The sequence below is a fragment of the Triturus cristatus genome, chromosome 11 (genome assembly GCF_964204655.1).
Source record: "Triturus cristatus chromosome 11, aTriCri1.1, whole genome shotgun sequence".
Lineage (NCBI taxonomy): Eukaryota > Metazoa > Chordata > Amphibia > Caudata > Salamandridae > Triturus > Triturus cristatus.
The window spans coordinates 648,143,133-648,168,178 of NC_140594.1; positions in this window are offsets into that span (position 1 = coordinate 648,143,133).

A 25,046-nucleotide genomic window follows, 5' to 3' on the forward strand; every position below is an offset into this window, starting at 1 on the left:
GAGCTCGGCACTGTCTGACTTAGGCTACTATCACCTAAGTTGGAGACACATAAATAACCAGTCCAATATATATCTTTACTGCAATGGGCAAAAAATCAATAATTGATTACACCTTACATATCACAGAGTTTGATAAAGTCCAGGATTTAAAAAAATAATAAACGGGACGCAGCAAATGATAGTGCATTAGAAAATCCAGAAATTGAAAACAGACAAGCTGTATACAGAGAAAATATTAACAGTAGTAGCAGGGAAAAGACTCGCATGGAATGCTTCTTTCGACGCTCAAGTCCCTAAACTCTGGGATCAAGGCTTTAGTACCAAGTTCGTGGAAATAACGGATAACTGAGCTCCCAGTCCTACTTTGGACACCAACCCGTGCTCTCTGCTCTTACAACAAATATGTAACTTTCTATCTTAATTTGGGCAATTTTAATCAAGCAAGTTATAAATGACAATCTATACTACTATCCAAACCCTAAAGAAATGTATAGGAAGAAACAGACTATTATTAAAGGTCAGATCAACTCCAACTGGCCAGACAAGACTGAAACTGTTCTCTCTGGGTGCAACTTCTAAAATAATTTAGCAGATTCTAATCTTCCATCATTGAAGAAACTAACAGAGATGACTAGCCTTTGACAGGCAGGATGATTGGGGATTTAGAGTCTGGTGTGCAGGAGCTCAGCACAGCACAGCCATCTTTGTGCACAGCCAGCCACGGGTACCCCTCTGATGAATGTATATCTAGTAATGGAATTTACCTTATCTTTACATTTAGGCATCAATGTCTATCTTTCATTTGTTCTCCCTTAAAGTAGCGTGAATCTGAAATTGATAACACTCTATTTCTGAATAATGCAATTCTGATACACCGTCTCCTGGGAAACACGAGAAGAGGTTTTCAGGGAATTTTGTACCTCGGCAACTTGTTTATTCGTTTTTCTTTTTCTAACTGAACTCCAGTAGTTTGTGTTCCATTTTTTTGTTTTTTTAATGGCTGGTTAATTTTTTCATGCTGTAGGAGGCTTTTGTCTCACTTACTATATGTAATGTTTCATGAGGGATTAAGCCAGTAACCAATTCCATGTGACCTATTGATCTACACAATCTAATGCTCATTTGTTTGATTGTAGGAAAGTAGAGAATGAGGATGTGAATAAAGACCAAATCTTGCTGGAGAAAGAAGCAGAGGTAAGCTATGCTAACTTAACGTACATGTTTGTGTGCCAGGTTTAATAAAATCTGTCTAAACTTTTGCCATTATTCAAAATTGAACAGGCAATCCATCAAATGATTTACATATGGCAGTTGAGACACTTGCAAGATACCACACATAATTATCCACCATTTGGAGTTACATTTTTACATTATTTTGAATGGGTTGCATAGCTAATGAGGGCTCAACCACCACAATGCCCATTAAGGACAACCAGAGTTGTCTTCTGCAATAAATTCCAGTAAACATCACACCGCACCCTTATAGGTATTTCAAACATTTGTATAGAAATACTGGCACTACGTAAGACTGGATACAATCAATGCCAATATGAGTATATTTTCTTTCTTTTATTTACTGACAACAGAAGCCCACTATGAGTACCAGAAAGATCGGCAAGTTTGCTCTCCAAAGCGGTTTCTGTATCTCAATGACAATTCGGTGACACAACCGTTGAACACTAAAAACATTCTAATTCCATGTAGTACTGCACATGTAATTACTGCATTGACAAATTTGATACATGTTCCTTTTTTTGTGCATTTTATTTAACCAAAAGCAACAAATGTAGAAATAAAATACATATTGCAAAACCAGCATAAATTAGTATAGAATAGAATCATTATACTTTTCCGGCACTTTGAATTCTCTTTTCGAAGCATTTCCAAAGCTGTTTTCACCTAGAGTACCTGACACATTAAAATACTGATACTTGATATTACGTCGCACCATCTTATCAGAACTTGTATCACCAACTGGAAACTGTACAGAGAAGAATTGTTTTCGAATGAGATTGAATTATTTATATTCATTGCTAAATCAGTAAAATCTTTTTCATTTGAGGTATCCATAAGTTTTTTATGCTAGAGCGACCCTCTCTCAACTCAGTTTTATGAGGCCATGCATCTCATTTGACCGGCCTGTCCCCACAGGTGTGCCTTCTGGCCCTATGGGTTCGGTAGGGGCCAGAAGCTCCAGCACCAGTCGGCCCCTTGGATCCACGAATGGATCCAGTTCGGTGCCGGTCGAGCCATTTTGACCTTCACTGGCGCTAGTCCCGATCAATGCTCCCAGCGCCCACAGGCTTTACCTCCTGCCATTCTGATTCCAGACTTTGACATGGAGCCAGAGGGGTGTCGTCTAATGCAGACTCCGGCGCCGACTGGAGCCGTGCCTTCCAAGCCAGAGCCTGAGCCCTATTCCTATGGGCCAAGACTTGGGGAGGATTGGGAGGGGCCACTGTAACCTGAGAAATACCAGCCTGTAGATCCACAAATGGACTGGTGTGAGGACTTGGCAGAGGACAGTGGACTAGACACTTCAAGAGATACTGACATGCTTTCTCCCCCTACCTTGGCTATGGAGGAAGCATCCTTTGCTGTGGTGGTGAGAAGGGTGGCCATGGTCCTGGACCTTCGCCTGTCTTCATTTGCAGTCAAGATGAAGATCTTGAACAGGGTGCTTCAGCCTGGAGTGTCCCCCACAGAACCTCTTCTCCCATTTAATAAAGCCCTTACAGACGTCCTTCTTGGGACTTGATTCAAGCCCAGCACAGGGGCTTCTGTGAACAGGACGATTGCCTGCCCACCGCTGCTGCACCCCAGGGAACCCCAATTTCATTATACAGCACTCTACCCCTGAGAGCTTGGTGGTCCAAGCCTCTACCTCCCATGTAAATCCTGGTGCGTTCCCTACCACCCTGCCGGATAGGGAATCAGAGACTGGACACCTCAGGGAAGATGATGCTTTCTTCCACCAGTATGGTACTGCGGTCTGTGAACACTGCATGCCTTTTGGGCCGTTACTCCCTTGCTCTATGGGATTCGGTTGCAGAGGTGCTGCCCATGATTTCAGAGGAGGCCCAGGCCATGCTTTCCCAGGCTGTAGCCAACAGGAGAGATTCAGCTGAGTTCACGATCAGATGTGGACTGGATACCACCGACTTGCTGGTCAGAGCGGTTTTCTCTACGGTGGCTTTACGGCACCACGCCTGGCTGAGAACTGGTTTTTCAGGGCGTAATATAGACCAAAAATGATTAGGCGTGATACTGTAATTCAGTTCTTAATTTATTTATCCAAGGGTTGTACACAGACAATATTGTCCTTCTTAGGTCTTAACTCTTTTGGCTGTGCGAGTTTGGGAGTCTTCGGGCCAATAAAGGATTCCTAAGATGTTTCCGGTTTCCTTACTTCACCTCTTAATCCTTGGTAAGAGGCGTTCTAAAAAAAAAAACTAGAAAGGAAAAGAAAACTTGGCTTTAGGATTACAGCCTTTTGAGGATACGATTTATGTGGGTATAGGGGTGAGGGGGCTAGCTACAAACACCCAAATGTACCACCACCAGTGTCGCATAGGTATATTCAATGCTTTTGTTTTTATTTAATTTTTTGTAATTCTTGCTACATCAGGATGTTGCGCTGTATTTATCACTGCGAATGCCCGCTTCCCTTCCTTTCTTTATATCTGGATTAAGGATGCGGGTCTCGTTTAGAAAATAGAGTACGAAAATGAGTACGCACCTTACTAAGCCACGCTCCTCCTGGACTGTGGCTGGAATTCTCGTGCTGCCGAAAAGGTCCAGCTCCTGCTATATTTCTTCTTCTGATGGATACATCTGCCAGTGGATTCCTCACCTTGTGAATATCCCCTGCGCCAGCATTCCACTGAACTTTTCTTTCCCAGCACTCCACGTCGACGTGGGCGACGTCACAATGCATCGGCTCCGCTCGCGACTCCGTATTACGTCACCGGAGCCATAAGAAGCCTACGTCGGCGTGATGACGTCAGTTCCCTTTTTTCCGCGCCGTCGACGCGCAACGTTTTTTTTCCAGTGCTCTCTAGCTACTTTGTAGTTTAGCTGTGTTACTGTTTAAAATTCGGTATGTCTTAGACGAGGAAGTCGGGCTTTAAGCCCTGTAGGGAATGTGGAGGTCTGATGTCCATGACTGATCCGCATCAAGACTGCTTGTGGTGCCTTTCTTCGGACCACGATGTGGAAGATTGTGCGTGCTGTAGGAGGATGAATCCTAAAGTGCTGAAGGAGAGTAAGACTAAACTCTTTATGAAGAAGATCGGTGAGGAGAAGAGAGGGAGAAAAAAGGAGAAGTCGAGGCGGGAGTCGTCGACTTCGAGGTCGTCGAAGTCGAAGAAGCATCACAAAAAGAGAAAGCATTCTTCTCGACGTCGGTCCTCGAAGACCAGGAAGTCGAGATCGACTTCGCCCCGTCGGCGTCGAAGCAAGGACTTCTCCTTTGAAGTCTCCGAGAGGTTCTCCTTCGCTGAAGCGGGTTCCAGCTCAGTCCCCGGCGCAGTCACCGGCTCCGTCTAAGGCGTCGACTCCGGTTCGAGTGGAGTCGGAGGTCTCTATGGATGAACAGGAAGAGCCTGCTTCGGTGCCTGATGAATCTGCGGCTCCGGTGGAAGGCACTGCGGAGCCGACGCCGGAGACTCCACAAAGGGATACAGGGTCTGTTCCTTAGCCACAATTCCCGGCTCCAGGTACCGATTCAACACACTTTCTGAATGCCATGTATGGTATTTTTAATAGAGCGGCCTTCCCATCCGGAGCACCAACTGGTCCCGTGGGTCCGATGGTGTATACTCTAGGGGTGCCGCAGCATTATGCTCAGGCCCCCTTTTTGCCCTTTATGCCGATGGCACCTTCGTGGCAGTTTCCGGCGCCGTCTGGGGATCCGACACGACTTCGGATGGACCGTCAGACTTCGGAACCTTCCTCGACGCCGCGACCGACTCAATCGGCGCCGCATCCGGCGCCGCCGACTCCACCTATGGCGCCGCCGACTCCGGTACCTCTGGCTCCACCGACGCCGCGTACGACGTCGACGACGTCGGCTCCCCGGATTCGATCGAGAAGGGAGGCCCAGAGGGTTTTGGAGGAAGGAAGATATAGTGCAGAGGTGGAAGAAGGTGAAGTCGACACTTCTTCGGATGAGTTTGAGGGTATAGAAGAAGCAAGTGGTTTGGATACGACCCCAGAGTGGGAACATACTTCTGCTAGATCTTCTCCACCTCAGGAATTGGCACCCTATCATGTGGTGATTAAGAAGGCCGCAGATCTCTTAGATTTGCAGCTGCCCTCTGTGGAGTACAAATCAAACTTGCTTACGGAGGTGTTGCATTCTCCGACGTCCACTTCGGAGCCTTTGTTGCCCTTCAATGAGGCCATCTTGGAGCCGGTCTTGGAGGTGTGGAAGAAACCTCTTTCATCTCCGGCGGTTTCCAGACAGGTGGCAAGAAGGTACAGGGTTGCACCTGGGGATCCTGATTTTTTTGTCTACACATCCGTCTCCGGAGAGCCTAGTTGTGCAGGCTTCTTGTTCAAAACATGCTTCGGGTGCTTTCCCTCAGTCTCCAGCAGATAGGGAGTCCAAGAAAATGTATCAAGCTGCTAAAAAGTCCTTCTCTTCAGGAAGTATGGTGCTGAAATCTTCTAATGCCACATGCCTGCTGGGGCGTTATGTTCATGCCTTGATGCACTCTATTAAATCTTTGGCCCCTAAATTGCCTGAGGGGGATAAGTCGTCCTTCTTGGAGGTTGTTGCGGACACTCAGGCAGCTGCCAGACAGGTTATCCAGTCAGGGCTGGATACGGCGGACTCGGTGGCGAGAATTATGGGGTCATCTATAGCCGCAAGAAGGCAGGCTTGGCTCCGTTCCTCTGGATTCTTGGCAGATGTTCAGGCCACATTGGTTGATCTGCCATTCGACGGACAAACTGTTTGGGGAGAAAGCAGACTCCGCCCTTCAACGATTTAAGGACCGCAGATTGACGGCAAAGTCCTTGGGTCTGCAGGCACCTGCTAGGGGTTCAGCTTTTCGGAAGTTTAGGGGTTTCGGAAGAACATCCTTTCGCTCCTTCCGACAACAGCCCCAACAGCAGCAGCAGCAGCAACAACAGAATTCCTTCTATAGGTCCTATAGAGGGAAGCAAAGGGGTCGGAGAGGTTCTGGTCGTAACCCCTCTTCTTCCTCCTCCTCCTCTGCTCCCAATGAGGCTTCAGGGAAGCAGCCCTAGATCCCCCATCCCCGATCATGTGAGTCCTGTGGGGGGTCGGGTGTCCTACTTTCTACGGGGTTGGAAATCTATTACAACAGACCTTTGGGTTTTGAACGTCGTAGAGACTGGGTACGCCCTTCCCTTTCGGGAGTTTCCTCCCCCTTACCCTCCTTGCCAAGGTTATTGCTCGGAAGACCATCTGCTTCTCCTACAGGAAGAGGTTCTAGCCTTGCTTCAGAAGGGTGCAATAGAGGTGGTTCCGGAGCAGGAAAGGGGTCAGGGATGCTACTCCCGGTATTTTCTGATTCCCAAAAAGGACAGCAGATTGCGTCCGATTCTGGACCTCAGAATCTTGAACTTTTACCTGAAACAGGAGAAATTCAAGATGCTGACCCTTGCGCAGGTTCTTCAAGCGTTGCAGCAAGGAGACTGGATGGTGTCGCTCGACTTGCAGGACGCGTACTTCCATGTCCCAATCCTGAAGTCGCACAGGAAGTATCTCCGTTTTACGGTTGGGTCGCAACATTACCAGTTTGCGGTCCTCCCGTTTGGTCTTACTACCGCACATCGAGTCTTCACAAAGGTGATGGCAGTGGTAGCTGCTCATCTCAGGAGGTCGGGGATTCCGGTTTTCCCCTACCTGGACGACTGGCTTCTGAAGGCAGAGTCCCCAGGGATGGTGCAGCGTCATCTGCAGGTAACATCTCAGCTGTTATTCGACTTGGGTTTCTCGATCAATGTGCCCAAATCTCACCTGGTGCCCTCTCAACGCGGCCTGTTCATAGGGGCGGTACTGGACACTACTGTGTGTCGGGCATTCCCTCCTCCTCAAAGGATTCTCGACATTCAGGAAATGGTCCCTTTATTCCACAATGGAGCGGTTGTTCCAGTTCTGAAGGTCCTTCGCCTGCTCGGTCTGTTCGCCTCCTGCATACTGTTGGTCAACCATGCACGCTGGCACATGAGGGCGCTCCAGTGGTGCCTCCGCAGGCAGTGGTATCAGCACAATGGAGATCTCAGGGAGTCGATCAGGATCTCCGGAGAAGCGGCAGCGGATCTGTCTTGGTGGAGCGTGGAGGGCAATCTGTCCCAAGGAAAGCCCTTCCATCTTCCTCCATCGGTGGCCACAATGATAACGGATGCATTCACCCTAGGGTGGGGTGCTCATCTGGGGGATCTGGAGATCAAGGGTCTTTGGTCTCCAGAGAAGAGGTTGCTTCACATTAACCTTCTGGAATTGCGGGCGATTCGTTTAGCTCTCAAGGCCTTCCTCCCTTCCCGGTCAGTCTGTTCAAGTCCTGACGGACAACACAACCGCGATGTGGTATGTCAACAAGCAGGGAGGTGTGGGGTCGCGTTGTCTCTGCAGAGAGGCTCTGCGTCTCTGGTCCTGGGCTCAGGACCATCAGATTGGTCTGGCGGCAAATCATCTGGCCGGGGTGCTGAACGTGCGTGCGGACAGTCTGTCGGCAGTTCTCCGCCGACCACGAGTGGAGGCTCCATCCGGAGGTGGTTCGTCATGTCTTTCGGATGTGGGGGACACCTCGGGTGGATCTGTTCGCCACTTGCGAGAACGCGCACTGCCCGTCGTTTTGCAGTATCCGGTGCAGGGAGCGTTAGGGGATGCGTTTCAGTTGAGTTGGGGCTCACAACTCCTTTACGCATTTCCTCCCATACCCCTGATTCCTCGGGTTCTGAGGAAGGTTCGCCAAGACCGGGCCCAAGTTATATTGGTCGCCCCGGATTGCCCAAGAAGGGTGTGGTATACAGATCTTCTCCACCTCTCCTCGTGCCCTCCGCTCCGTCTCCCTCTGAGGACAGTCCTCCTCTCGCAGTCGGAGGGGCAGGCTCTACACCCCCACCTCCAGAGCTTACACCTTCATGCCTGGAGATTGAACGGGGCAACCTGAGTTACTTCTCTCTCCCGCCAGATGTGGTGGATGTTATTTTATCGGCCAGGCGACACTCCACCAAGTCCATTTACTCCTACCGTGGTCCAAGTTTGTAAAATGGTGTGGAGAGAGTTCCATTGACCCTTTAAAAGCACTTCTTTCGGAGGTGCTCCAGTTTACCCTTTCCTTGGCTCAGCAGGGCTGTGCTGTGGCCACGGTCAAGGGCTATCTTTCGGCCTTATCGGCTTTTCTATGCCTTCCTGATCAACCATCGCTATTTAAATCTCCGGTTGTTCTGAGGTTTATCAAGGGCCTTACAAACATGTTTCCTCCCACTCCTTTTGTAATGCCTCAGTGGGACCTTAATCTTGTTTTAACCTTTCTGATGGGGTTCCCATTTGAGCCTCTACATAGCTGTCCGTTGAGGCTGTTGTCCTTTAAGGTGGTTTTTCTTGTAGCCATAACCTCGGCAAGAGGGTGAGAGAGCTCCAAGCTCTTAGTTCAAAACCCCCTTTTCTCACATTACATGCTGAAAGGATGGTTCTTAGGACCAGGGCTGTTTCCTGCCAAAAGTTGTTACTCCGTTCCATTTGGGGCAGTCTGTTACTCTCCCTGTTTTTTATCCTCCTCCACATCCTTCCAAAGAGGAGGAAAGACTCCATCGCCTGGACCCGAAGAGGGCTGTGCGTTTTTATCTGGACAGGACTAAGGACTTTCGTCTTGATGATCAACTCTTCATTGGCTACGTTGGTCATTCGAAGGGTAAAGCGGTGCACAAGTGCACGCTATCGAGATGGATCATCCTTGCCATCAAGATCTGCTACGCCCTGGCTGATAAGACCCCTCCTGAGGGCATTAGAGCTCATTCGACTAGAGCTAAGTCATCTACATCTGCTTTGGCCCGGGGTGTTCCTGTGGCAGATATTTGTAAGGCCGCGACTTGGGCCTCCCTCCATACTTTCGCAAAGCATTATTGCTTGGACTCTGAGATGAGGAGGGAGGGCCACTTCGCGCGCTCTGTCTTGCAAGACTTTCTGGTATAGGAAGGTGGACACCCTCCTCCGGGAGTGGGGACTGCTGTGGGAATCTATTCACAAGGTGAGGAATCCACTGGCAGATGTATCCATCAGAAGTTACTTACCTTCGGTAACGCTTTTTCTGGTGGATACAGTATCTGCCTGTGGATTCCTCACTGACCCTCCCGCCTCCCCGTTGTCCACCTTTGTATACCATGAAAAAAGTGTTGTTGATATGTTTTTATACTTTCTTGTACATTTGTAGGAAATGCTTGTTTATTTAGCATTCCTTTCCTTTGTATACTGTGTATATGTGTTGGTATATTGTATACTGTGTATACTTTGAGTCTGTCGTTGGTCCACCTGTTCGCCTCGAAGGCACGGAAAAAATGGGTGGAACTGACGTCATCACGCCGACGTGGGCTTCTTATGTCTCCGGTGACGTTGTACGGAGTCGCGAGCGGAGCCGATGCATTGTGACGTCGCCCACGTCGACGTGGAGTGCTGGGAATGAAAAGTTCAGTGGAATGCTGGCACAGGGGATATTCACAAGGTGAGGAATCCACAGGCAGATACTGTATCCACCAGAAAAAGCGTTACCGAAGGTAAGTAACTTGTTCTTCACGACCGCTGGATCTTCTATCTTGTTCCTCTGCCTTCTCGGGTACGGATGTGACAAGGGCGCCGACAGCAGCAGGACCTTCAAGTGGCGGTTCTTCCTCAGCCACCCTCGTGTCATCTTCCTGGTTTCTTGAATGCCGTCTATTCAGCAGAGGACAGGCTAAATCGGCCTCTGTTATTCCGTCCGGAATCCTGATAGGTTCACGTGACGTGCCTCGGTCTTCCAGAAGTTTGTATTCTTAAAGATATCGTCAACGTTATCCAGCGTCGTATCTAAAGACTGAAAACAGACGTTAGAGATAAAAGGGGGAAAGCTATCTCCACTCTCCTCTTCATTCTCACCACTTTCAGGTATGTCGTGACGCAGGGGACGTTCAAGCATCACTTGTGGAAATGCCCTTTAAGGCCTCCTATCTCTTGACCAGGTGGAGTGCTTTAAGGACAGCAGGGCTACGATAAAGTCCATGGGCCTTTCCTTGGCCCCTCGCAACCCCCAATTTGCTTTTCGGGACAACAGAAGCGGCTTCCAGCCGCATCTATACCTTCCCAGTCATCGCGGTGCGCAAGCTTCCCACTCTCTACGTGGCTGTGGGCTTAGTTCCCACAAACCACTTGCATTGGGCAGCTAGAGGTGGGACAGTAGCATCCCCGACAGCCGCAGCCTTCTAGACTTCTCTCTTGCCACCATAGGCATCCAGTGGGAGGCAAGATACACTATCAGGTCTGCGGCATCAGACCAATGGGTTCTCCAAATTGTCTGGAGGGAATACTACCTCCCCTTCGTGACTACCCCTCTACCCATGTCACCTGCTTGTGACAGGCAAAGGACCATCTCTCCTTGCTCCCCCAGGAAGTGACATCTCTCTTGGCCAAGAAAGCCATTGTGAGGGTGCCGACGCCTGAAGTAGGTCATGGTTGCTATTCCCACTACTTACTGGGGATCAAGGAAAACTAAAGCATTCGTCCTATCCTAGACCTGCTCCATCTCAATTTCTTCCTCAAGAAGAAGTTCAAAATGCACACACTTGCTCAAGTGCTGTCTGCCCTGGACCTGGGAGACTGAATGGTAGCGTTGTACTCGCAGGAGACACTTCCACATTCCCGTCCTGCCTGCCCACAGGCGTTGCTTGCGGTTCACAATGTGCCACAAGCAGTTTCAGTTCGCCATGCTCCCTTTTGGCCAGGTGTTCACAAAGGTGATGGTGGTGGTTGCAGCTGATCTGCGGAGATCACCATTGCCAGTTTTCCCCATCTCTACCACTGGCTGTTGAAGGCAGGCTCGCCCCAGGCTGTTGTCTCCCACGTCCAGACTACAGCAGACATCCTGCATGTGCTGGGGTCACTATCTGGGTGCCGAAGTCACACCTGACTCCCTTTCTCCTTCATTGGAGCTGTTGTGGACACAGTGCAGTTTCTGGCCTATCCTCATGAACAGTGAATCCAGGATAGCCAGGCTATGATACCGATGTTTTCGCTTCTATTCTGGATTTTGATGAGGCTGCCTGAGGCTGCTATGCCTCATGGCATCCAGCATCATTCGTGTGACAAATACTTGCTAGCATATGTGGGATCTGCAGTGGGACCTGAAGTTCCAGTGGGCGCATCATCAGAGGAATCTCCAACGATCTCGGAGGGTACTGCAAAAGATCTGCAGTGGTGGTGAACAAACCGTGATTTGGTCCGCGCCAGACCCCTCCCCGTTCCCCAACCAGATCTGACAGTGGTGGTTGATGCTTGAGAAGAGCTACCCTCTGTCACTTTCTGGCAGGCTTTTTTCAACCAAGAAGACTTCTGGGTTCAGACTGGACGGCACCTGCCACCACGCCATGTCGGTAGTGGATCCACACTTGGGGTGTCTTTGGTGCCTGGAGCACAAAGATGCCTCTAAATCATGCTCTGATTGCCAGGCCATGGCCCCAAAAGCTTTGAGGGAGCGGTCCCTAAAGCTGCTTGCGGCCCAGCGCTTGGCACCACGTAGTTTGGCCCAGAGAAAGGTCTGGGCACCGCTCCAGGAGCCCCAAGTCTTCGTCCTCCCACTCGGTCATCGAGTTGATCAGGTAAGAAGCACATGAAACATAAGAAGTCGAAGTGTGCTTCGACTTCTTCCTGTCTGTTGGCTGATGCGACAGAGTATCCTCGGTGTTCTAGGCCTTATTCTTCAAAATCTGTGCCTGGGTCGGGCCCGCGCTTCCCAGCCTTTCCAGAAGCCAGAGCTACCCCTGCCCAGCTCCAGGAGTTTTATGTCACCACGTGTCTCATATTAGGGCGGCCTGACCCTACCGTGCCTTCTGGCCCTGGAGGCTCAGGGGGCGCCATGGAGTTCCTTTCCGGCATCTTCACCACTGGCAGACAGCAAGTCAAACAGGTGAGTTGTTCAGATGGTTCGAAGGGACTTCTCCCTCCCCTTCAAGACTACCTCTCCCTCTATGCCTCCAACTTACGACAGGCTGACGGAAGATCACCTGACTTTGCTTCAGGAGGCAGTCATGATTCTCTTGGCCAAGGGAGCCAAAGAGAGGGTTCCAGCGCCAGAAGAGTGCTGTGATTGCTATTTCAGCAATTTCTTGGTCCTAATGAAAGAAAAGGGAATGTGCTGTATTCTAGATCTGCGAACCCTGAACTACTTCCTCAAAAAGGATAAGTTCAAGACTCTAGCTCAGATCTTGGCTGCCCTGGACCCGGGAGACCACATGGTATCATTGGACTTGCAGGACCCCTATTTTCACATTCTCGTTCTGCTTCCCCATCAGTGCTACCTGCGGTTTACGGTAGACCATGAGCCCTTTCAGTTCCTCATATTCCCCTTTGGTCTTACCAGCACCCCTCTGGTTTTCACAAATGTGAAGGCGGTGGTCACAGCTCATCTGCTCAGATCAGGGGTGCCAGTATTCCTCTATCTCGATGACTGCCAGTTGATGGCGAGTACTCACTCCCCAGGCTGTCATCTCTTGCCTCCAGACTATGGGGAACCTTCTGCATTCGCTTGGGTTCTCAATCACTGTGCCAAAGTCACACTTGACTCCTTTTGAGACACTCCTTTTCATTGAAGCTGTTCTGGACACAGTGCAGTTTCGGGCCTATCATCCTGAATGGCCAGTCCAGGATATTCAGGCTATGATTCCGATGTTTAAGCCTCTATCCTGGATTTCGGAGAGAATGACTTGAGGCTGCTGGGTACTCATGGTCTTCTACATCCTGCTAGTGACATATGCCAGATGGCATGTGCGGGCTCTGCAGTGGGACTTCAAGTTCCTGTGGCGCAGCATCAGGGGAATCTCTCCAACATTTTCCAGATCTTGGAGTGTACTGCACAGGACCTGTAGTGGTGGCTAACAGTCCCCTATTGGTCAGAGGCGCACCCCTCTCCGTTCCCCAACCAGACCACACAGTAGTGACAGATGAATCACTCTTGGGATGGGGCGGCCATCTGGGTGTCAAGAATTCCTGTCATACGAGGGGAAGAAAACGGTAACCAGCGAAAACGGACTACATCTCCCAGGATGCTTAGCGGTTGAGAGGTTATGTAAACAGGAGAGCTGTTACATAACTCAAGGAAAACACGCCCTTATGTAAACAGGAGAGCTGTTACATAACTCAAGGAAAACACGCCCTTATGTAAACAGGAGAGCTGTTACATAACTCAAGGAAAACACGCCCTATAAAGGGAGGAACCGGGAGGTACAAGGCTGTCGGATATTGTGTTTACACCGACGTACCTGCTTCGTGAAGAGCAGTGTTCCGGAGTGGTGCTCCAGTAAGGCAAGAACGGAGGTAGGTCGAGTCGTTACTCCCTGGGCCGTGTCTTGCCCCATCGTCACCTGTGAAGGACCCGGAAGCTCTACCGGTCAACCATTGAGCTTCGCTTTTTGACTCGGCTGAGTCCAAGCGCAGTGGCGCTTTTGCTGGTTGGAGTCGTAACTCCCAGCCCGACCAGAGATACAGGGACTGCCAGCTGTAACGCACACCAGGAGGTGTTTGCCGCGTTACAGACTCGGAAGTCCACAGGATCGATCGAGCGGCTGCTCTCGGTTCAGTCTTCTTGCTTTTGATTGGGGTATCGGTGACGCATCACCAGGAGGTGACTCCGCGTCCCGGTGCAGTCTGAGGAAGAGGTTGAGCGGCTGCTCCCTTCAGGTAGAGACCCCGGCTGGGTGTTTCCCTGACTCCTCGATTCTCCCCAACACTCTTCGTGCCCCTCACAGCCTACCGATTGGCATTGTCGGCCATTTCATTTCTGCCCTCTGTTGGCATACGCCGGGATCGGCGTATATGCAGAGGACGGTTAGGACCAACCGTGCGGTGGGCTGGTAATGTACTTAGCCTGGAGGATTCCAGTGACTATAACTTTTGTTTATTCTTTGTATTATTTTTGCCTTCATTAAAATAACTAACACTTCACAAGTGGTTGCGTCCTCATTATCGTGTCTGTTAAACGATCCTGAGACGTTCAGGTCGTTACACTGGGAGAGGTGGAGATCAGAGGGTTCTGGTCTCTGACAGAATCCGGTCTAAACATTAAGTTGCTGGAGGTCCGAGCGATTCGCTTGGCGTTGAAAGCCTTTCTTCTTTTAATCAAGGGAAAGCTGGTTTAAGAGTTCACGGACAACACCACCGCCACCTGGTCTTGCAACAAACCGGGTGGGGTCGTGGACCCTATGTCAAGAGGCCCAGCGTCTCTGGGTGTGGCTGGAACAGCAGGGCCATATTCCTGGCGGTTCAACACCTTGCAGAGTCTCTGAACACCAGGGTGGATTAACTCAGCCGTCGATGCCCAGCAGATTACAAATGGGGTGTCTATCCGGAGGTGGTGCAACGTCTCTTTTAGCATTGTGTAGAGCGTTGTTTGGATCTGTTCACCTCCACCGAGAATGCGCAATATCAGCATTTTTGCTCGTGAGTTTTTAAGGCAGCACTCGCTTGGCAACGCTTTTAATCTCGAGTGGAGCTCAAACGTCCTGTGTGCCTTTCCGCCAATACCATTCCTGTCCAGAGAGCTCAAGAAGATCAGGAGCGAATGCCCAAGTCATTTTTGTGGCTTCAGAGTGGGCACAGAGTCTGGTATCCCGAGCTTCTCGAACTGAGCATTGACTCTCCGATCAGGCTGCCCCTTCGAGTAGATCTTCTGTTGCAGAAGCAGGGTAGGGTCCTCCCTCCCTTACCTGTCAACTCTACACCTTCTTGCTTGGAGATTGAGCGGCAGCAGTTGAGCATTGTACTTTCCTCCGAAAGTCTGTTATTTTGGCAGCCAGATGTCCCACTACCATGACCATGTTTGCTTGCCGGTGGCACACATTTGTAAAATACTGTACAGAAAGATCTATTAAGCCACTTTATGCTTCCGGCTCTCAAGTTCTTCTCTTTATTTTGACCCTTGCCTAGCAAGGCTCTGCTCTGGGCAATCTCAAAGGACACCTTTCGGCCCGGTCTGCCTTCTCGAGGCTGCTAGACCAGCCCTCTTTATTTAAATCCCCTATTGTACATAGGTTTCCTAAGCGTCTTGTACATATGTTCCCTCCTTTCCCTTTCATCATGCCTCAGTGGGACGTTAATTTGGTTCTCACCTACCTGATGTGTGCTCCGTTAGAACCTCTGCACAACTGCCCCGTCCGGCTGCTTAAAATCAAAAGTCTTTTTAGTGGCATTAACTTCTGCCAGAAGGGTGAGCGAATTGCATACTCTGTCATCCAAGCCTCCTTACCTAACCATCTTCCCTGATAAGTTGGTGCTTTGCACTAAGGCCTCTTTGTGAGAGCCTGGCCTGGTATATGATGTCCACTAATGTAAGTGGGCACCTATCACCAGTCCCGACAACCCTTATGGTGATTTAAGAGGACTCAGACAACCTTAGAAAGCTATCCAAGTGGGAGCTGTGGCGAGCAGCCTTCAGGCTTAGTCTTGAAGGAGCGTAAAGAAGCTTTTTACCAGAATGCAATCTTATAGTATATATTAAATGAAAAGAGAACCACACAGTAGTTATACAGTATGTATTTATTATATAACACTACCTAGTATGTTACAGTATCTCCCACAGGGAGATAGACACAAAGCACACAATACTTTAGCAAAGAAACCACAGTAAATAGCACTAATACACAACAGGCCCGGGGGGGGGGGGGTCTGAGACAAACCATATACTAAGAAAGTGGCATAAGAACTACGACTCAAATCAGTACAGTGTCGCGAGGAGGTAGAATTGCTGGGACCCCAAGGAACCTCCCAAGGTGAGTAGATAGGGACCCCACAGAGTGTTTGTGCAGTGTGTGAACACAACTGCGTGCTCTGTACAAGTCTATGTGCAAGTCACAGTTGGAATTTTAAAGATTAAGGACCCTTCCTATTGGACCCTGAAGAAACTCAGTGGAAGTCAGAAGGTTGGAGAGCAACCCCACCCATGGATACCGTGGTACCCAAGTTACCTATCCCAGGGAAGCCGGGTGCACAGGTGTGAAGTGGCATCGGTAACCGCTGTCGAACCCAGTGGAGGACTTCAGGAAAGTGCTGCTGCTGTAAGAGGAGAATGTGTCCGAAGGAATCCAAACGTGGATTCTTGATGGAGAGTACCTTAAAGCAGAGGGGACAGAGTCTGGGTTGCTTGGGGATGACCTTGACTCTGCAGCTATAGGGACCAGGCGACGCTGAAGATGACCAGGAGTCGGATACAAGCTGTCCCACGAAGGATGTCGAGAGCTGAGAGGTTGGTGTCTGGCGGGAGCACCAACAAGCCTTGGTAAAAAGCAACCCACGCAGGAAGTCAAGAAAGTGTATGGTTCGGACCTGCAAGGTCCAGGAGACTCACCACGGGCAGGGGAGTTAGGGCAGGCCCGAGCAATCGGGGGAGCCCAAGGAAATCAAAGATCACCCTCAATTGGACCCCCAGGCCCAGGAGTTGCGAGAGGACCTCGACCAGCTCACCAAAAGAGGCAAGCCACGATGCTGTGTGGCCAGAGATTCTGGTTGCAGGAGGTGTTCGGGGTTGGGACTACTTGGACCCCGGAGATCATCTTGCAAAGATGTCAACAAGCCTTTGCAACTGGAAAGATGACGCGGTATCTAGGGGTTCGGTTATTGCAACCCCCACTCGCGCTGCTGGCCTCAAACCTGGTCAGAGGGGAGAGCAGGCCTCGGGGGCTGAGGAAAACCACCACCTAAGTTGCAGAGCCCACTGTGTCTGGAGGAGCTCGGGATCTGCAGACCGGTCATCTTTGTTGCGGTGCCTGCGAATGCAGGTGAGAGACTCCTTCACTCGAAGGGAGATTACTTCGGTTGTCATTGAAGCTTCACAGGCCTTGAAAGTTTCCTGGAGGCTGCACAGGTACAGACGATGCAGAAGACTGAAAGGGAGATGAAGTTAGGCTCAAACGAAGTCCACAGTGCCCAGACGGTCGAAGTGCAGTAGTTTCAATTCTGAATCTTGTTCACTGTGAATCTAAGGTCCTCTAGCCAGGTAAGCCCTTAAGTACCCATGGTAGAGGGTTGGAAAGATTCCGGGGACCCTCCCAGGGGAGGGTCTGGACAGGGAGGAGGTTACCCCCATTTCCTACGTCCAGTTTCGCGCAGGAGCCAACGCCTCCCAGGACTGGTTTGAACTGGACTTTGCACAGGGACACCAAATGTGCCCGTCGTGCCGACTTTCAGGCGTTTAGTAAGTGCACCCACCCAGTCCTAATACACTAAATCATGTCTGGGAGGTGGTCACACCTCCCTGTGACAGGATGCCTGTTCTGCCTTTCCCTGCTCGAGCTTGGCTCAGCAGCAGGAGGGCAGAAATGTGTCTCTGGTCCGCAGCAACCATTTTGTGCTGTCTGGAGCTAGAAGGCTGGTACCAGGAATACCGAGAGCCCCAAGAAGGGCCTACCTGGTGGGTGGAATCATACCTCCCACACCTGTTACCGGTGTGGGGGTATGATTCCAACATGTTTCACACCGAACACAATAGGGTTTCTTGCAGCCTTTTTTTAGATGGTCATCACGCCGTCGCGTAATGCCTCTCTATATTAGTATATGGCTGCTTCACTGACAACCCGGGACAATAGACTCCGTACGCTGCAGGGGTACCCTTTCACTTGGAACCAAGCACCCTGTCCTCAGGATTGAGACCTGCTATAGAGGTGACTTATAGGTTTTAAGTGCAGTGACCCCTAGATATAGTAAACCTATATCTTAAGTAAGTGGTGTATGCACCGACTTACACAGGCTGCAATGGCAGGCCTGTAGCTCCATTTTGATTGGTCTCTCATGGTGGCATAATACATGCTGCAGCCCATGGAAGACCTCTGGGGTACCTATGCCCTGGGTCCATGGGTACCATATACTAGGAACTGACCAGGTTACCCCAATATCCAATCTGGGGTGTACCTAGGTTCATTACAGTTTAGGAAGAAATCAGATAGACTGGGGTCCTGATTAGCAGGATCCTAGTCAGACTAGTCAAAAACAGCATTACATCAAGCAAAAAGTGGGGGTAGCCATAAGAAGCAGTTCCTACTTTCCTACACTCTTTCTTACCAAAAGTGGTAACGCCATTCCACTTAGGGCAATCTGTCACCTTACCCACTTCCTATGCTCCTTCACACCCCTCTAAAGAAGAAGAGTCTCCACTGTCTGGACCCAAAAAGCGCACTGTAGTTCTACCTTAACCGCACGAAAGCATTGCGGATGGACGACCAACTCTTCGTTGGGTACTTTGGATCAAAGAAAGGTTGTGCGGTGCAGAAGACTATCTCATGATGGGTCATCCTCTGCATCTTAATTTGCAACGCTCTGGTCCAAAATCAGCCTCCTTAAGGCATAAGGACTCATTCAACCAGAGCTACGGCGTTGCAACATGGTGTTCCAATCCTCGACGTTTGTCAGCAGCAACGTGGGCATCCCGGCACACGTTTACCAAACACTACTGCCCGGAGAGTCAAGTCTGAAGGGATGACCTTTTTGGCCGAGCTGTCCTGCAGGACTTCCTGGTCTAAACGTGTCTGCAGTCCTTCCTCCGGGAACGTTATTGCTTGGGTATCTATTCAAAGGTAAGTAACCTGCAGCTAGATGTCTCTATCAGATGGACAAGTTACTTTGTTATATTTCGTATCGGTACCCTATTATAGGTTTAGAGAACATCGTACTCTTTCCCTACATCATCTCCCCTTCATTTCATATGAGCGAGCCTTATAAGGACATAACTCCAAATAAGGACAGAATGCCTTATAGGGACTGAATGCCTTATAAGGACTAACGCCTTTTAAGGACTAAACCTTTCACCTAGTTCCATGATGAGGGTGGGTTTTGCCCGATCGATATTGCTAAGACGTTTTCCTTAGCACATATGAATAATGTATGAGAACACTCTCCAGGGGGCATACTTCACCTCTCCTATCTACGCACAAAGGTTTAATCCCCAACGTCATCCTCATACTGAACAATGGCTAACACACGCACATAGACTGTATAAATACAGCATCTCTTGCTGTCAGTAAGCAGAAGGGAACCGAGACTTCAAGGCCGACACACTGACCAGAGACGCTCCGGCATGCCATTGATTCAGCTGACAGTCGTCTAACCATCCCTTGCGGGGTGTCCAACTCAAGTCTATGACGAAGTCCCACATTCTCACTATTCAGGTAATGGGGTTCAACTAAATCCTAGTGGGATTCTTGGCTTCTAGACTCTTAGACTATTAGGTTATTAGACTTTTAGGCTCTTTAGCTTATTCGCTCTTTCACACCTACTCACATGCTAGATACACTCATGTACATCTAGACAGGCATCTTAGGAGTATGCAATTTATTTTATAAATATATTTTATATTCATGTATATGTTCATGACTATTGAAAAATGGTAGAGCTGTACTAGTCTTTTCTTACTCACTGTACTGCTGATACTATATCTCTGCTACCGTGTTAGTTATAGCAGCACATATATTTTACATGAGAAGAACAACGGTACAATAAATTCTTATTGTAAACATGCCCAACTGTTTCTTCTGTATATCTTTCTTAGAGAAAATGAGCTAGCACGATTGACTCGGTGAAAAGTAGTATATTGTTTCCACGAGTGAGGAATCAGGATTTGTTGTGTTCTGAGGTTGCCAAAAACTAATCTCTCTGATAAAAGGAGATTCTAGTGGCACTGCGAGCTAGCTAATGCAAAACATAGGCTAACATACTTGGCAGGGGTGTAACAGAGTCAGTCTGCCACCAGACCCACAGTTTGTTATCCGTAAACAGCGCAGGTCCTGCATGAAGGGTATTAAGTAACTACACTTCGGTAACACCTTATCTGTTAGAGACATTATCTAGCTGCAGATTCCTTCCCGACCAACCCATCCTCACCTCATTGTGGACAGGTTTTTAGGATCACGGCTAACCCCCTTTGTGGGCCTTAGTTGTTCAGAAACACACCAATGTCAGGTCCTGTTCATGGCTTTGTGCTTCTGGCGTGGAAACTCGTGTAAAGTAACTGGCGTCAGCGCGCCAAGGTGGTGCCTATATAGGTGATGCGGACATCACAACGGCAGAGATGACACTAACAACATTGCGCAGAGCCGACCGACGCCACCTACCGGCACAACAGATCTAGTCTGATGCCTGGGAAAGTCAAAGTTAAGGAATCTGCTGCTAGATAATGTCTCTACCAGATGAGACATTACCTAAGATCAGTAACTTGTCCGTCAGGGCATTTCCCTGGTGGTTCAACACCTGCCAGCTTTCTGATTGCCAGGGCTGACTAACTCAGCCGACGATGTCTAGTGGATTACAAGTGGCTTTTCCATTTGGAGGTGGTGCGAGGTCTTTCAGCAGTTGGGAGAGCCTTGGTTAGATCGGTTTGCCACCACTGAGAACATGCAGAGTTACCATTACTGCACATTTGGGTTTCCAACGAGGCTTCTGCTCGAAGAAGCTTTTAGTCTCCATTGGAGCTCAAGCCTCCCGTATGTCTTTTTGCCCATACCACTCCTGCCCAGAGTTCTCGAGAAGATCAGGAACAACTGGGCTAAAGTCATCTTTGTGGATCCGGACTAGGCTCGAAGAGTTTAGTATCCTGAGCTGTTGAACATGGCCATCAGTCCTTCGATCAGGCTGTCTCTTCGAGGGGATCTTCTGTCACAGCAGGAAGAGAGTGTTCCCCACCACCCTATCAATGCTCCGCCTTGGGTGGAGATTGCGCAGCGACAATTTACAGCTTTAGACGTTCCGCCCAAAATCTGCAATGTTATCTTGAAAGTCAGTCATCCCTCCACCAAAACGGTATACGGCTGCTGTTGGGGCAAGTTTGTGGCATGGTCTACAGAAAGAGGTTGAACCCCTTTCTGTTTCCCCTTTTTCCGGTATTCGTTCTTTTCCTTGCCCAGCAGGGCTCTGCTCTGGCCCCCTTTAAGGGCTATCTCTCTGCTATATCAGCCTTTCTGCGATTGCCTGATCATCCATCCGTCTTCCGATCCCCAATTGCACATAGGTTCTTGAAAGGTTTGCAGCCAAGATTTCCTCCATTATTCCTCAGTGGGATCTTAATCAAGTCCTGTAATTCCTGATGTGCGCTCCCTTTGAGCCCTTCCACAACTTTCCTCTCAGGCACCTTACCATCAAGACAGCCTTTGTGGTGGCAATAACCTTTCCCCGGGCGTTAGTGAGCTTCAGGGTTTGTCATCCAAGCCTCCATTCTTGAACTTCTACCCAGACAAGCTGGTTCTACAAACTAGGGCTTCCTTACTGACAAAATTATTACTTCCTTTGAGGAAATATGAATTTTATGATCAGTTATGTCCCCTATCTTAGACCCCAACGGCTCCATGTGCATGTTACAAGTACATGTATGTTCCCTCCAGTTCCAGTTATGAAGACGCAAATACATGTGCGTCCACCGTCAACATGTCCTCTTTCCGATCCGCCATGAATGAGTCGGATATTCCGTTCCTAAGTATGAAAGGCCACCGACTTTATGTGGTTCACTCTCCACGTTTTACAGTTCAGGCGAGTAGGCCCTGAATTCTTCCATCAAGCCTTTTCCTGCTTTCTGCCTCTGAAAGCTCCAGTCCGAGCCCGCATCTGTATCCATGAACTTTGTCCTACTCCCTGCGCGGCTAACGGTGCCTGATCCGGCCTGTTGCCTGCCAAAAACTGTATTTCACCTTCAAGATTATCTGCTCCGCTCCTCATCCGATGCATTCCTGTCTAGTAGTTTAGGTAAACATTCTTCCAGCTACCGAGCAGTCCTCGCTGTCCTCATGCAAGTAATTCATAGCCCCTGTTACTATGGAGGATTCCTGCCCCCTCGCATCTCATGTAGACACTTAGACGCTTGTACACGCACTAACAGTCAGTATAGAATAGATTCCGTCCGAGAGACCTTTCCTTTTGGATAATACAGTTCTTTAAACATAAGATATTAGATATGATTTGGGATTAGGTTGACATGACCCCTCAGACTTCTGTCTCCACATGTAGAGCTAAATGTCAAGTCCCCTTCACCCTCTAGTTGCACGTCAATCACACGTCATGCGGCGGCGCACGCATCTCTGCCTAGTATTTCTGCTGACATTGCAGGATTCTCTTATGGATCCACCCACCTGTGACATCATGTTTAATGACGTTTCTAGTTACGCCTATATGTACGCCCTTTTTCATTACGTATGTGTATTATTATCTGTATTATCAGCTGTTACGCCTCCTGCATCTGTCTTAATGTAATGCTTTTCATATAAATATCCTTACTTGTCAATAATGTATTGCCTTCCCTTCCTGAACCCTCGTGGTGATGGAATTTGATGCCTATGGTTCGAACCATAATTCCTTGTAAGGAATAAAGCCTTTCAGAACCTCTAATACCACGGATTCTGCCTCTTATTTTTACTGAGTTATTCTTACTAGACTTTACCGCATAAAAAATAGTACAGGTAATTAAATATTTACCACATAAATTGGCGCCCGAATAGGGACACTTTCTCATCTCACGCGCCGGAGGTGCGTTGCAGGCCCGGTCTCCTGCCACAGCTGGACGGACAACAACGCGTACCCGCAGGATTTCCTGTATCTCCCTCCGGCCAAGCGGAGGTGACTGAGGCTGCGATCAACACCCAGACGAGGCGGTGAGAAGTGCGAAGTATCCCGACCAGAGCCTAGCTGAGAGAGCAAGATCCGAGGTATACAGAGGCCCACCAGGTTCCGAAGTTCCGAGTCGAGTCGAGTCCGGTCCAGTCCAGTTCAGTTCCGAGGCCTTCCGTTCCGTGCTACCCGGTGAGTACCGTTGCCGGGGAGGCATTTAGACGTGCACATTAGGTTGTGCCGGTCAAGACGGGTTTGGGTACACAGATCCGGTCTGCACTGTTTCAGCAGTGTATCTGTACTGTTTAGCAGTATATCTAGTATGTCTTGCATATAATTCAGTATTATTTAGTGTTAGTATTATGTCAGTAACTAGTTTCCTATTAGTTATCATCGTTCGTTAACTGTTAAATGTTAAATATTTTAATATGTTCTACATATTGTGGTGTGAATGATTGTTCATTATTGTGTTTATTGTATTAAGTGTGTTCAAGATCGAATAATAAGGTCTAAAAATGCCGCTCTTTTCAAAATTAAGACAGATCAAAACCAGAAAAGGGGTACTCGAAGAAGCTGTTCCCTTTCCACCTAGGGACACTCCAGGGTACTTTATGTATCATAAGCATGGCCTAGATGCCATATTATTTCTTGATTTATGGGTGGACTACACCAAAGATTTACCAGAAAGTCAGAGGTGGCCCGCAGCTGGGACCTGGGATGCAGATTGCATCATGAGAGTAGAAGAAGAATTATGGAAAATGAAAGCCAGACAGTCACAGAAAGATGCCATTGAATTATGGCGTAAAGAATCATATAGACGTACAGAAAAAACGCTCAGACAGGAAGAGAAAAGTAGGGAGAATTCGAATAAAGCCCGAGAAAATATATTAATTGAGGAAGGTACCCGAGTAAAAGCAGAACAAGTAGACAGACAAAGAAACACCCTTATGAATGGTATGTATCCTCTTCTGGCCGAAGGGTTACCCCAGGCCACCCCGGAAATACCGAAAGACTTGACACCTCCATTACTCCCGATAAAAGCACATCCCAAAACAGCAAAAGATGTTTTCCTTTCTTCCTATTTAGATGATGTAGCTCCCGAATATGCTAATGTTCCGCCACACACACCGCCCACCGATGGTGCTCAACGCCAAGATCATCCGTCTGTATCCCCGCAACAACAAACTCCTACGCACATTCCCACAGGTCCATCTGTTTCTACCGCTTTTCCTACATCTACAGTTTCTATCTTACATCCAACAAATCCTTTCGTGCCTAGCACCTCAGACGGTGCGACAGGAGGTACGACAGAAATTTTTGCCACGCCACCCCGAGAAAATAAATTATCCCTTAGAGATTTAGCGTACGAACGTACACCCCAACTAGCAACTTCCGACATGTTTAAAGAGCATCTAGTGGATTGTAGATATGATCCTGTGCCCGGTAGACGGGACGGTATGCTGCTGTCATCACTACGTATACGACGAGCTTCAAGGTATTTAGCGACGCTACCAGGAATGGTGGCACATTTAGACAATATATATCACTTTGTCCAATCAGGGCGAGGCCCTGAAAGTATTGACGAAGCCATGGAATACCAGAAAGTGGATGTACAGAGACAACGGTTACGCTTCTTCATAAACTGTGTGATCAGAAATCAAGACAGGCCTGAGGTAGAGCAGAAGGAAATGCAAGTACTTACCAAATGGGGTCAGAATATATCAGAAGGGAAACATGATAGACAGACATGTATAGTAGTTATGTGCCGAAAGATCCGCAAAGAAGTAGAACGAATACATAAAGAAAGATTAGAGACAGACCAACCTGAATCAGAGGGAGAGGAGGACGAAGAATCAGAAATGCCCACAGGACACTTAGAGACAATGGCTTATGTAGGTAAAGGAAGATCTTTTAATAATACCAGATGCTTTAATGATCCAATACGTCCGATACGTCCAGAATGTAACAGAAATTTTCAAGCCCCTATGTTAAATAGAAGGTCTCCTGAACACCTATTCCAAGCTGCTGATAAATTACTCCGAGACCGAAGAGGGTACCATATGCTCGATTCCATGGATGAACAAGAATTAGCCAGGTCAGCAGTACAATGGGCTGACAGTCCCGGCAAATACAGTGATGATGCACTAGCACACACGTTTCTGAACCTTGCCCCAGACGAACAACGATTAGCTGGTATATACATGATTCAACACCTCCTTATATTATATAAAAGCCAACACTCCGATCCTGG